Here is an 11,987-nt window from a genome sequence, read left to right as displayed (position 1 = left end):
GTGGTGACCCACCTGACACTGGGCAAATTTTAACTCTATGTGCTTTCTCCTCTCAGCCAGGTTTCCCCTTCACAATCACTTCCTGACATCAGGACCACCCGTTCACTGTCATATAAGGTTTTGAAAAATGACCTGTCAGCAAGACTCACATCTATACTTAACTTATCATGATAAAAATAACTGAAATTTCTAAGGTTCCCTCAATATAAATTAGGAAAAAAATGGTCTTTGGGAGCTATATAATGCATTATTTCCAGATGTATAATAAATAGCATATTTCTTTAAAAACTGCTAGGAAAGCAGTTTCTTCCAACATTTAAGACAGTTTAAGGGACAAAGGCACATAAAGGAAACAGTGTTAAAAGCAGGAAAGATGGTTTGGCATTGGTAATATCTATAGAGACTGCTGTAAGAAACTAAAGGTTGAAGTCCTTCCAATTTTAAAGCGTTTTTATAAGAATCTTTAATTATAATATATATTTCATGTGTAGAAGGGTGATTTAAAATATCCAAGTGAAAATATTTCTGTTATATTTCACAATTCCCATATTCAACTGCTTATCCAACTTCCATTCGTCGCCAGGCTGCTGTTCTCGGTACAGTGCCTTTGTCAGTTCTTAGAGGTATCTTCATGCCTGCTCCCAGTCTTTCCTTCCATATAAGCTGCTACTCCCAAATATTTTGGGGAAGCCTGTATCCTTTCTTGGACTGCAGATATTCTTCAAACCAGGCCTGGGACCTCTAGTGATTTCCCTAATTTCATGGTATATCTGGTAACACAAGCCAAGGCAAGATGCATACATCTCCTGTCAGAGTGGAAAGCATCCAGTTGGGAACCCTCAAGAAGGCCATCTGGCAGTTCACATCTTGTGAACAACCATCTATTCTTGATAGAGTCTAGAAAATGTCTAACCGGGACTGATACATTTTAAAGCATTTCCAGAGGGCTTGTGTAAATAACTTATGAACAGTTACATACCATGTACAAGGAATCCACGAAGTTTAACTAGAATGTCTTGAAAAAAACCTAAATTTTGTGCAGTATTTAATACTATATCCCATATTTTGTGAACTTACAATCACATTTTATCAAATTCTGTATTTTTCTTCAGTTAGCCCTTTAAATATAATTTCCACAATTTGCTCACCACGATATTGTTTCAGCCATTTGTTGCCTTCCAGAATGATTTCTCTCAGTCCTCTTCATTTCACAGCTTTCTTGTTCTTTTCTGAGCCTGAACTCTTCTTCCCTGTTGCTTTTCTTATTCTCACTGTCCTTTTCCTTTCATTTGTGGAACGGGGCAGACATTTTTTTCCCTGTCTATATTTTCACTTTCCTTGCCTTTATCATCTTCTCCCCACTGTCCTTCCCTCCTTCTCCACCAACCTGACATGGTAATTCAGGCTAATACCATTGAATGAGTCTCAGAAAAACATGTCTTCTCCAGTTATAAATGCCAAATATAGCAAAGACAGAAGACAGCTGGGTCCTGTTACACAGATGACAATTTTACAAAAAGTTCAATTGTTAAATGGCAAGTGCCTGTATTTTTTTTTTTAAATGTCTACTTTTGTCTTTACTCTTCAAGATGCAATGCAGTACAGTATCAGTTTAATATCACTGCTACAAAATAGTTAATAAACAGAAGTAGAAGCTGCATAGCATGTAGGGAAGGGATGGAGCTTCTGACAGGTAACACTGTGTCTCTCAAGTGTCACCACGTTCTCATGTCATGCCAATTCTCTTTGCCTGCTTGACTGAGACCCATCTCTTCAGTTTCTCACTAGGCTACAGAATATAATATGGAACCTGGCTTTGATATTCTTGACTTTTGATTTCTGTTATTAGACATACTATGGAATATCAGTAAGTGAAAAACAACAGCAAGCACCATCAGACTTCTGTAAGGAATGGAAAAAATTTAGTCTGCATTGGTTTTTTTTTCAGATGTTTTCATTCTCTGAAAGCATCTTCAGTGATCTTACATCTATAGTAACAAACTGGTATGGTTGTTATAATATTTCTACTGCTTTGATTTCCAGGTGTGCCATTTAATTGTACCTATTTCAAAGATGATTTTTCTTTGAAGTAAATCCATAGATTTCTTATTAAGCTTGGAAAACAAGATGGATAGAAGAAAATTCTTTGGTTAGCCTTTAAATCCACTAAAAGAATTGTTGATGTTTCACAGGTAAATGGATGCACTGGTGAGAAAAGGCTGATGAAAACAACCCGTGATGAATTAAATGTCATTATTTTTAAGCCAAGTTCTCCTGGTGTGGAAACTGATTTCAATGGATCTCAATTTTTTTTCCCCTATTAAAAGAAAATCTGTAATAATATTTCATTAATGAGATAATCCTCACTTAAAAGACTATCTTAGATCTATGCAGATATAGTTTCAGAGAGACACTTGTTTTTGGAGAATTAATTGTAGTTATCAGAAAACTATTAATAGAACCTGGATTTATAATTTGCCATCTTTTAAACAATCTAACACAGAACTCTGATTTTGCATCATCATCTTCTTTTCATACCTTCAAGAATATTTTCCTCCAGGTCAGGGCTGTACTATAGTTGGTAATTCTTTGTAGTTTAAAATAAAAGGAACACTGTCACTGTCTGCCCCTGTTCCTTCCTGGAGTGTTGAATAAGACACCTCATTTGCATTTATTAGTTGGTGCTACTTCTCTGCCTTTTCATTCTGTCTTTCTGTCTCCTTTTATATAACTTTTTAATTAAATCTTATTCCATCCTTTCATTACATATTAATGTTTTCATTAGGGAAGCATGGTTGTCACTCTCCTCACAAAGCGGAGTCAATTTATTTCAATAACCTAATTTAGACTTAGTTATCAGTAATAACACAAATAATCCATTTGTTAATTATGCAAATCAAAGTGACAATTTCAGAACACATGTTGCTAATACTATGTCAAATGGTCACAGCTGGAATGTGGTTTCTGCTTCATGAGCAAATGGGCTGACTGTTCATGTGACAGCATCTGATAGAGATTATTCACAACTAACAGAACACTTGAGACAGGTAGCTAAATAAGGCTAAATTTCCCTATTTCACCAGTTATGACAAATACATCTATTATGAAGATGACTTTGAACATCAAAGTTAACCTCCTCATCTTGACCAGTGTTCTAAAGAAGCCTGCACTAGGAGCTCAGACGCCTAGTTTAGGTGCCTGAAGTTGGGCAGCGTGAATAACCTCTTCATGTCTCTACAAATAGCCAGATCTCCTTAAACAGAGTATTCACAAAGACATTTTAACTGTAGTTCTTGTTTTAGCCAGATTCCCCATGGGACAGTTTCCTGGCGATACCTCCAAACTTCTGTTACCTGCAAACCTCCGTCCACATTTCTTCCTGACTGCTACATTTCTTGTAAATTTGCCTTCACCGAGTAATGGTTTCAAGTGAATGCCAGTATTTTTTGTACTTTGTGTCAGTTCCTCATCTTCTTTACATTGCCAGGGGACTAATTTCTAGCACTTTCAGTCTTACCACATGGTGGGTTGACCCTGGCTGGATGCCAGGTGCCCCCAAAGCCGCTCTGTCGCTCCCCTCCTCAGCTGGACAGGGGACAGAAAAGGCTCCTGGGTTGAGATAAGGACAGGGAGATCCCTCAGCAGTTACTGTCACGGGCAAAACAGACTGAACTTGGGGAAATTAATTTATTACCATTCAAATCAGAGTAGGATAATGAGAAGTAAAAATCAAAACTTAAAAAACCCTTCCCCTCACCCCTCCCTTTTTCCTGGGATTACCTTAATTCCCAGTTTCTCTACCTCCTCCCCCTGAGCAGATAAGGGGAACGGGGAATGGGGGATTACAGTCAGTTTCATCACAGGTTGCTTCTGCTGCTCCTTCCTCCTCACACTCTTCCCCTGCTCCAGTGTGGGGTCCCTCCCACAGGAGACAGCTCTGCATGAACTTCTCCAAGGTGAGTCCTTCCCATGGGCTGTAGTTCTTCACAAACTGCTCCAAACTAGGTCCCTTCCATGGGATGCAGTCCTTCAGGAACAGACCGCTCCAGCGTGGGTCTCCCATGGGGTCACAAGTCCTGCCAAAAAACCTGCTCCAGCCTGGGCTTCCCACGGGGTCGCAGCCTCTTTCAGGCATCCACCTGCTCTGGTGTGGGGTCCTCCATGGGCTGCAGGCAGAGATCTGCCCCACCATGGACCTCCATGTGCTGCAGGACAGCCTGCCTCACCGTGGGCTTCACCATGGGCTGCAGGGGAACCTCTGCTCCAGGCATGGAGCCCCTCCTGCCTCCTTCTGCACTGACCTGGGTGTCTGCAGAGTCGCTTCTCTCACATATTCTACCACTTCTCTCCTCAGCTGCAATTTTGTTGCACAGATCTTTTCCACCCTTTCTTAAATACATTATCCCAGAGGCACAACCACCACCACCACTGCTGATGGCCTTGGCCAGTGGTGGGTCCATCTTGGAGCTGGCTGGCACTGGCTCCACTGGACATAGGGGAAACTTAGCACCTTCTTACAGAAGCCACTCCTGTAGCCTCCCTGATACCAAAACCTTGCCATGCAAACCCACTACATACCGTTATAATCAACAGTAGATTGTAACATCCACAATTTCCTTTAGAAAATACTTAACGAAAAAAATGTGAAAGCACCTCACTCCACAAACTTCTTTCGGTTTTCTGATAGCTTCCCTTATGCAGTAAGCAATTCAAATGACATAATTTCTTCCAGTATTGACAAAGACTTGGCTAATTCTTCATAGTGCTATAATGCAGAAGAGTACAGGCGAATGATTGCTACTTTTTTCTTGGCTTGAATCATATGGCCTAGATGAAGGTGATAGGAAATTTTAGCAGTATGACATCTGTCACATAGCTACTGATAAGTTATGATTCCAATGGCTGCCAGGTTCGCCATGGCTTGCTGGCACCTAAGTCTGAAAGGAAAGAGCACACAAAAGATAATTTGCAAGTAAGAATCCCTTGTTCTTAGAAAAGCTGCAACATAACCCTGAAGGTTATCTGTGGAAGGGATGTACACACTTTTGCCACTCAGAGGTTGAGCTCAAGCACGATCAGTAGCTTTACAGTTGTAATCCAAATCAAAACAGACTGAGAGTGAGGCATAAAAGTAGCTCACACCAGGAAAAGGTAGCTAAGTATTGCTGAGATATGTGGGTGTGTAGGTATACAAGAGGAAATGGTTTGCAAAACAAAAGATTTCAGTGCTTGCATGAAGGGAAAGGTGAACTTTTTTAGAGAGGTTATTGGAGCTATGAACTATCCTTTCCAGCTGACTCAATGCTCTGTTTCAAACTTCCCTTCTGTAGCTTAGTGGCTCTTGGCTAATTATAGGTTAATACGTTAAGAAGCAGTTGCACAGAATCGCCTTCTGTATATTTGATTTTACATTCTACCCTTTGGCTGCTATCCCCACCACAACATCAGGCTGCTTGTATAAGTGGTAAAAAAGACACACTGGACAGTGAAGACAAACAGTAATCACCACTGCAGCCACAGCCCCACAGTAGTGCAACCACAAAACTAGCATTCATAAAATAAGAAACTACATACAAAATGCTGCCTACACTGAAAAAATAAACTTTTCAGGTGCTAGAGGTGTTAAATATAAGCGTGAGCACGTTTTCACCAGGGTTCCACAGGAGGTAGTAGTGATATCTCAGAGGCTGAAATATTGTGATGATATGACATTTTATGGCATGTGGCATTATAAGTAAACCTTAATTTTCTTGAATCAGCTCAAAAACTGATGTGGAAAAGTGAATATTGTGAAGACATGTTGCATTTAATTGCTGTATCTGAGAAAAAAAACCTTTCCCAGAAAAGCAATTGCACTTACTGATACTATAGTGCTCTCACTTTCCCAGAGATGCTCTGTATAAAACTGCACACAGTGGGTTTTGCATCAGTACAATCAGGTGAACACAGGGTCCCCCAAGTCCCCTGGCTGTGTATAATGTCACGCATGATGTAGCATCACATCATCTCTTGTACTGAGGCACTATCTCTCGGTTGGGATTAGTGGTAGATGACAGAGCCAGCCAGCCAGCCACACTGGGATGTGGTATTGCAGAACACGAGAAAGGAATTGGCAGTACAGACTCCAATGTAGCACAGGCATCGCAGAAGACAAGCTTGGGAAGAAAATTAGATAGTGTTTCTCATACAAAAAACCTTGCAGTTGCTTCAAAACTTTTCGTCAGCCTCTCTTTGACTAATGCAGCATTTGTGCATTTCCTAGTTTTGCTCAAAGGTTCATAATATTTTCAAGTTTGTGTTGGTACTGGGGTATAGAAGCAATTTGCATATGACTGCCCTTTTCTCAGTTTTCTCTCCCTTGCACCTTGCAGTAGGCAAATGTACTCTGCATGAATGGTTGTTGTTTGCTGTTGTTCATGATTTTGTCCACTAACACTGTAGTATGCTTTTCAAGAAGGTGATATAAGCCACAGTTTTAAATACAGCCACTGATTTTTCAGTGCAGTTTTTTCTAAAGCCCAAATCTTGTTGTATAGCCATCATGAATACTGCTCAGCAAACAAGAGATTTCTTACTGCCTTCTTTCCCTGTCTAGTATATATAACCATGTAGAGAACTTCTGAGCAAGAGAAAAGAGCAAAGAGCCTTTGATAAAGAGCCTATTAGCTTAGTAAAGGGTTTGGCCTTTATTTCTGTTCTTCTGTTTTTATTTGTGGTTATGAAAATATCTTTTACTAAGAACAGTTTCCTATATTATTTAGGTGGCTTGGTTATTTAATATGCTAGTTTATGAGGCATTCAACCTGAATTTTAAGAGCTGTTGTGTGGATATAGTGGGAAGGGAGTGAAGTAAAAATACATATACAGCTATTACATTTTACTTGTTCACATCAGCATCTGTCACTGATAAAACACAAAGCACAGTTTTAACCTTTTTTGATTTTGCAAGAGGGAAATGCATTGCACCAAAGTAATATTTCTATTTATTAATTTGTTGGTAAGACTGCAAGTGCAAATACAAAACTGCATTGCTTTTGAAAATACTTTCAGCATTCCTTTAACAGAATTATCAAGCAATAGATTTACTGGTGTTCCTTAAACAAATTTCCTTATTTACTGATGCAGCTAGGATTTTTAAAGCTTAGTACAAACTAATTACTTTTAAATATTTTTTTGCATTCGTAAAGACATATGCTTCTGAATTTATATAGATTTTTTTTCTCAACCTTTAAAGTGTCCACTCAGCCTGAATAGTTTCTTTACAGTCAGAAGAGAATGGCAGACTCCACCCAGGAAAAGAAAAAAACCCCCAACAAACAATAAAAAACCAGACCTTTATAACCAGCAGCAGTTACAGTATCTGGACAAATAGTTAGATATCTTGCTAATTTCCAGGAAAAAAAACCCAAGGATATGTAACATGCATTTAAAGTAACACATATCTAGCATGAAGCTTTCATGTTGTATACATCCCTTAATTGTATACCAGTCATCTGCTAAAGTGGCTAGAGTTGTTTCCTTTTTCCTTTGAGCTTTGATTGCATTATCGTTCACATAGTAAAAATGTGGAGCCTGCAAACCTGAAAAGAAATCTTCCACAGACCCTCAGAAAACATACTTTGTCTTGCAAGTCCAGTCATCCTTTCTGCATGATCCTGGAATTGCTACTTGACTTAACTTTTACTCAACAAGCAGCAATTCAGGCTTCTCCCATCTGCTTTTCATGATTTCTTAGGCCTTCAAAAAAGTGCAAGCATACACTTTCACTGCTGCAAATAAACTCTGTGATACCTTTGAGGACTCAACAGCTCTCTTATAACACACTGGCAAGTTCAAACAAACAAACAAACAGAAAACAAAAGAACCCCAAAAAATAAAACAAACCAAATGGAGATATTTAGGTCATATTTTAGCCATGAAACTCACCATCATGTGGCTGTTTAAATGACAAGAGTTGTTTGGGGCTCAAAAAGTGAGTTGACAAATTCACAGAGGGAAAAAATATCAAAAGATATCAAACACAAACATATCTCTCATGCCTGAGGAAGTCCATGAGTCACAGATTGCCAAAAACAGGGAAATTATATATAGGAGTATATATGGTTGCCTTGCTCTTATGTTCCTCCTAAAGCACCCATGCTGGCTGTTCACAGAGATGCAGTAATGAACTAGATATATCTCTCTGTTCTCTATGTTCTGCATATTACGCAGTAAAGTTCAGATATCCAAAATGTAGGAATAAAAATAGAGAAAGTAATTGTGTCATAAAAATATAATGTAATGCTAATTTCTGAAAAGCACTCCAGGAATCATACAAGGCAATGAGGCATATGGTACTCATCGTTTGAGATCAAAACCCACTCCCTAAAATGCTAAAAGCTAATCATGTAGGTTATTTACTGTTGCCTCTTGATGGTGATTTGGCATTTGACCAGTGAGTAATTCACAGATCAGGAGGGAGGTTTGCTTCCTCATTAAATGGATAACAAACATTTTAAGCAGCTACTCAACATGAATACAAACCAATAATAATGCACTTCCACTGTGAACTTTTGTAATTTATGGATAATTTCACAGGCACTGTATAGCAGCCCAAATACTTACTGGCAATAGCTGATTAGATCATATAGATCTGGGTTTATGTTAAAGTGTATATGCATATCCCTTTCATTGTCAGAGTCCTCATTAGACCCTTCCTGCTCTGGAGCATAACTTGTAGCAAAAACTATAGGCATAAATTTAGCTCCTGAGTTATTTTCACTGTTTTCCCTGAGAAAAGATACTAGTTTCATAGACAACGTTTCCAACTTGTCTTACACAGAGGACCATGTGGTATCTGAAAAAGCTGTTAAGGAACTTATAGAATGTGCCAGCATTTTAAAACTTGTCCTGCATCGGGAAAGATTGTTGGTGGTTTTGGTGTGACTCATGAGCCTGTAGCAGAGAATCCGAGCTACATAATCTATGAACTTTTTTTTAAAAAATTTGTCTGTATTAAATCTCATAATTTCGCACACAATTAATATTTCTTTCCTATCTAATTGGACCTCACCACAGAATTTCTAAAATTCAGTGAAGACTTTATTTAAGCAAAAGTGGGAACGATGCAGATTATATAGGTTATTATAAACATTGTTACAGAAACTAAGCTACATAGGTAATTTGGCAACTCAGTAATAGATTAATTTCCAAAAATAAAATTCAGGGTCAGTGATAGTGGAAGGGATGATTTCATGTTATCAGAGTTGCTGATGGCTTCTACATTGAATACAGCCACTCAGGAAAAGGCCTAGCAAATTTTCTTCCACTGACTGAAACTGAAAATAACTGTTTATTGTGCCATGATGTACAGAAAAATAAACAAGATACATTACAAATGTCTGTCAACAGTTAATTCTGCAATTAAACATTATAACTTTACTGTTTACCTATAATACTGCATTACTTTTGGTCACTTGTATTGAAAAGATCCAGCAGAAGGCAATTTGAATGATAAGAGACCTGGAATGATTTTTCTATGAAAGAACAAGATTTGACAAGACAAGCATTTACAATAGTCAATAATTTGGAAGGAGATTGCTTGAATGTGTGAATTATTTCACAATAGAAGGGCATAGGAACATCTAAAAGATTTTCTGTTTAAATATTGCATTCAAAAATAATAAGGGTAAGAATGTGTTTACAGGCATAGTTTGGCACCACTGATAAAAGCCAAACATGTAGGAATTTCTCCTGGCTCACCGGAGCCCTGCATAACCACTTGTGAGAGAGCACAGGCTGACTGCAGACGTGCTGCAGACCCTGGGCCCTTGCCTCACAGACCCCAGTGGTATATGGACGAGACTTTGGGAACCACCGTCTGCACACTGAGCTCTGAAGCTCGCTGGCACAGGATGTTACAGAGCAGAGCAGGGCTTTCAGGAGGATTCAGCATTTTTACACCTGTTAAGGATTTCTGCAATTACACTTGATAAAATACAATATATGTATTACAAAAGGATGCATACCTTCATGCTTCAAATCATTATCCATCTGTAACTTCCTGCACTGGAAGAAAATATTCATTAAAGTTCTATTGCAAGCCATTGTAGGCATTTATTTAACTTTTTTTTTTCTTTTCTGAAAATTTGGTATTCTCTCACTTCAAAGAAAAGACAGTGGAAGAAATAGACCATTGGTTTCATCTGCTGTGGCAATTCATATATTATATACTGGTGTTTTTTCATGTGAAAGAAAGGTTAGTGGTTTGGATGCTGAAGGCTTAATGTTGTGATTAAGGTAAAAGAGGGAACACAGAGTGTTGAAAAAACATTATCAAATAAAGACTGGGAGAAAGCAAAGCATATATCATGTGATATTAAAATGACTAAGACCATCTGGGAAACAATAGCTGGCAAGGAAAATATTCAGGAAGTAAAGATAATGTTGCTTTCTTCTAGCACAGTCAAATTAATTCAGAAGGTATTCTACACCTAATACTTTGACTCAGCCAGGCATTGCAAAGAATGTGGATGAAGTTGGACTCTTAGTCATTCTATTAAATTTAAAATGCATATTTTAAAAAGTGTGGAAAGAGTATTAATGAAGAACTACTGAAGTTTAAGAAAGGAAGAACCAATTTTTAAAAAAGTTTAACCAAGATTGGCTGCAATTAAAAAGATAGTGGGACGTATATCACAAAGTTATTCAGCAAGAGGAAATATCCATTGGGAAAAAGAGAAGAATGGACATTGGGACATTGGAAAAAAGAGAAGAATGTCACAATGGACAGGAATAAAGTTATTAGACAGACACTGAGATAATTGAAAAGCTGGGGGGGGGGGGGGAGAAGAGTGGGAATGTTATAAAAGCAATAGTTAATGCAACTGAGAAAATTCAGAAAGTATCCCAAATAATTTATAGGAATGCATCAGGAACTGCAGATAGTTTTAGTGACAAGTACATGATACGATGAATACACAAGCCAGCAATGTGCTCTTGTGGCAAGAAGGCTGATGGTGTCTTGGGGGGCATTAGAAGGAGTGTTGTCAGCAAGTGGAGGGAAGCAATCCTTCCTCTCTGCTCAGCACTTGTGAAACCACACCTGGAGTGCTGGGCCCAGTTCTGGGCTCCCCAGTACAAGAGAAACACAGACATACTGGAGCGAGTCCAATGAAGAGCCACTAAGGTCATTAAAGGACTGGAGCATAAAGGTTCAAGGAGGATCTTATTAATATCTACAAATGCCTGAAGGGAGGATGCAAAGAGGACAAAGCCAGGCTGTTTTCAGTGGTGCCCAGTTCCATGACAAGAGGCAATGGGCACACACTGAAACACAGGAGGTTCCCTCTGAACATGAGGAAATAACTTTTCACCGTGAAGGTGACTGAGCACTGGCATAGGTTTCCCAGGGAGGTTATGGAGTCTTCGTTCTTAGAGATATTCAAAAGCTGTCTGGGCACGGTCCTGGGCAACTGGCTCTAGGTGCCCCTGCTTGAGCAGGCGTGTTGGATTAGATGACCTCCAGAGGTCCCGTCCAACCTTGACCATTCTGTGTAAGGAAAGGTGTTGGAATGGTGAACAAGTGGGAGATATTAATTGATCAGGAAATCTTGTCTGCCTGAGCACTTGGAGAATGGGCCATCTAGTATTAAGAATGGAACTATCAATAGAAAGGTCTTTAAAAGAGGTAGGATACACTTGGAAGAAACTTGTGTAAATTCACACATAGGTTTAGTGCACAGCTGAAGGAAGATCACATCAATGGAGGTGTACCAATAGAATAAGTACTGAAGAGTAAGAGAAGAGACGTCATGGTGAAAATGTGTCCTAATATTAATGAGAATAAGAGCAATGCATTTACTGATTGTGTCTTACCCAGCTAGAAATAGATGAGGTCAGGGGAAGAAAACACTGGAATAGTTATATAATGTTTTAACAATAAAATGAGTAGTCTTAAAGTGTTCACACAACAGATGAAACTGGAATCAATAGGAATAACAGAAATC

The sequence above is a fragment of the Falco naumanni genome, chromosome 3 (genome assembly GCF_017639655.2).
Source record: "Falco naumanni isolate bFalNau1 chromosome 3, bFalNau1.pat, whole genome shotgun sequence".
In the NCBI taxonomy this organism is placed as follows: domain Eukaryota; kingdom Metazoa; phylum Chordata; class Aves; order Falconiformes; family Falconidae; genus Falco; species Falco naumanni.
This window is presented reverse-complemented; position numbering follows the sequence as displayed.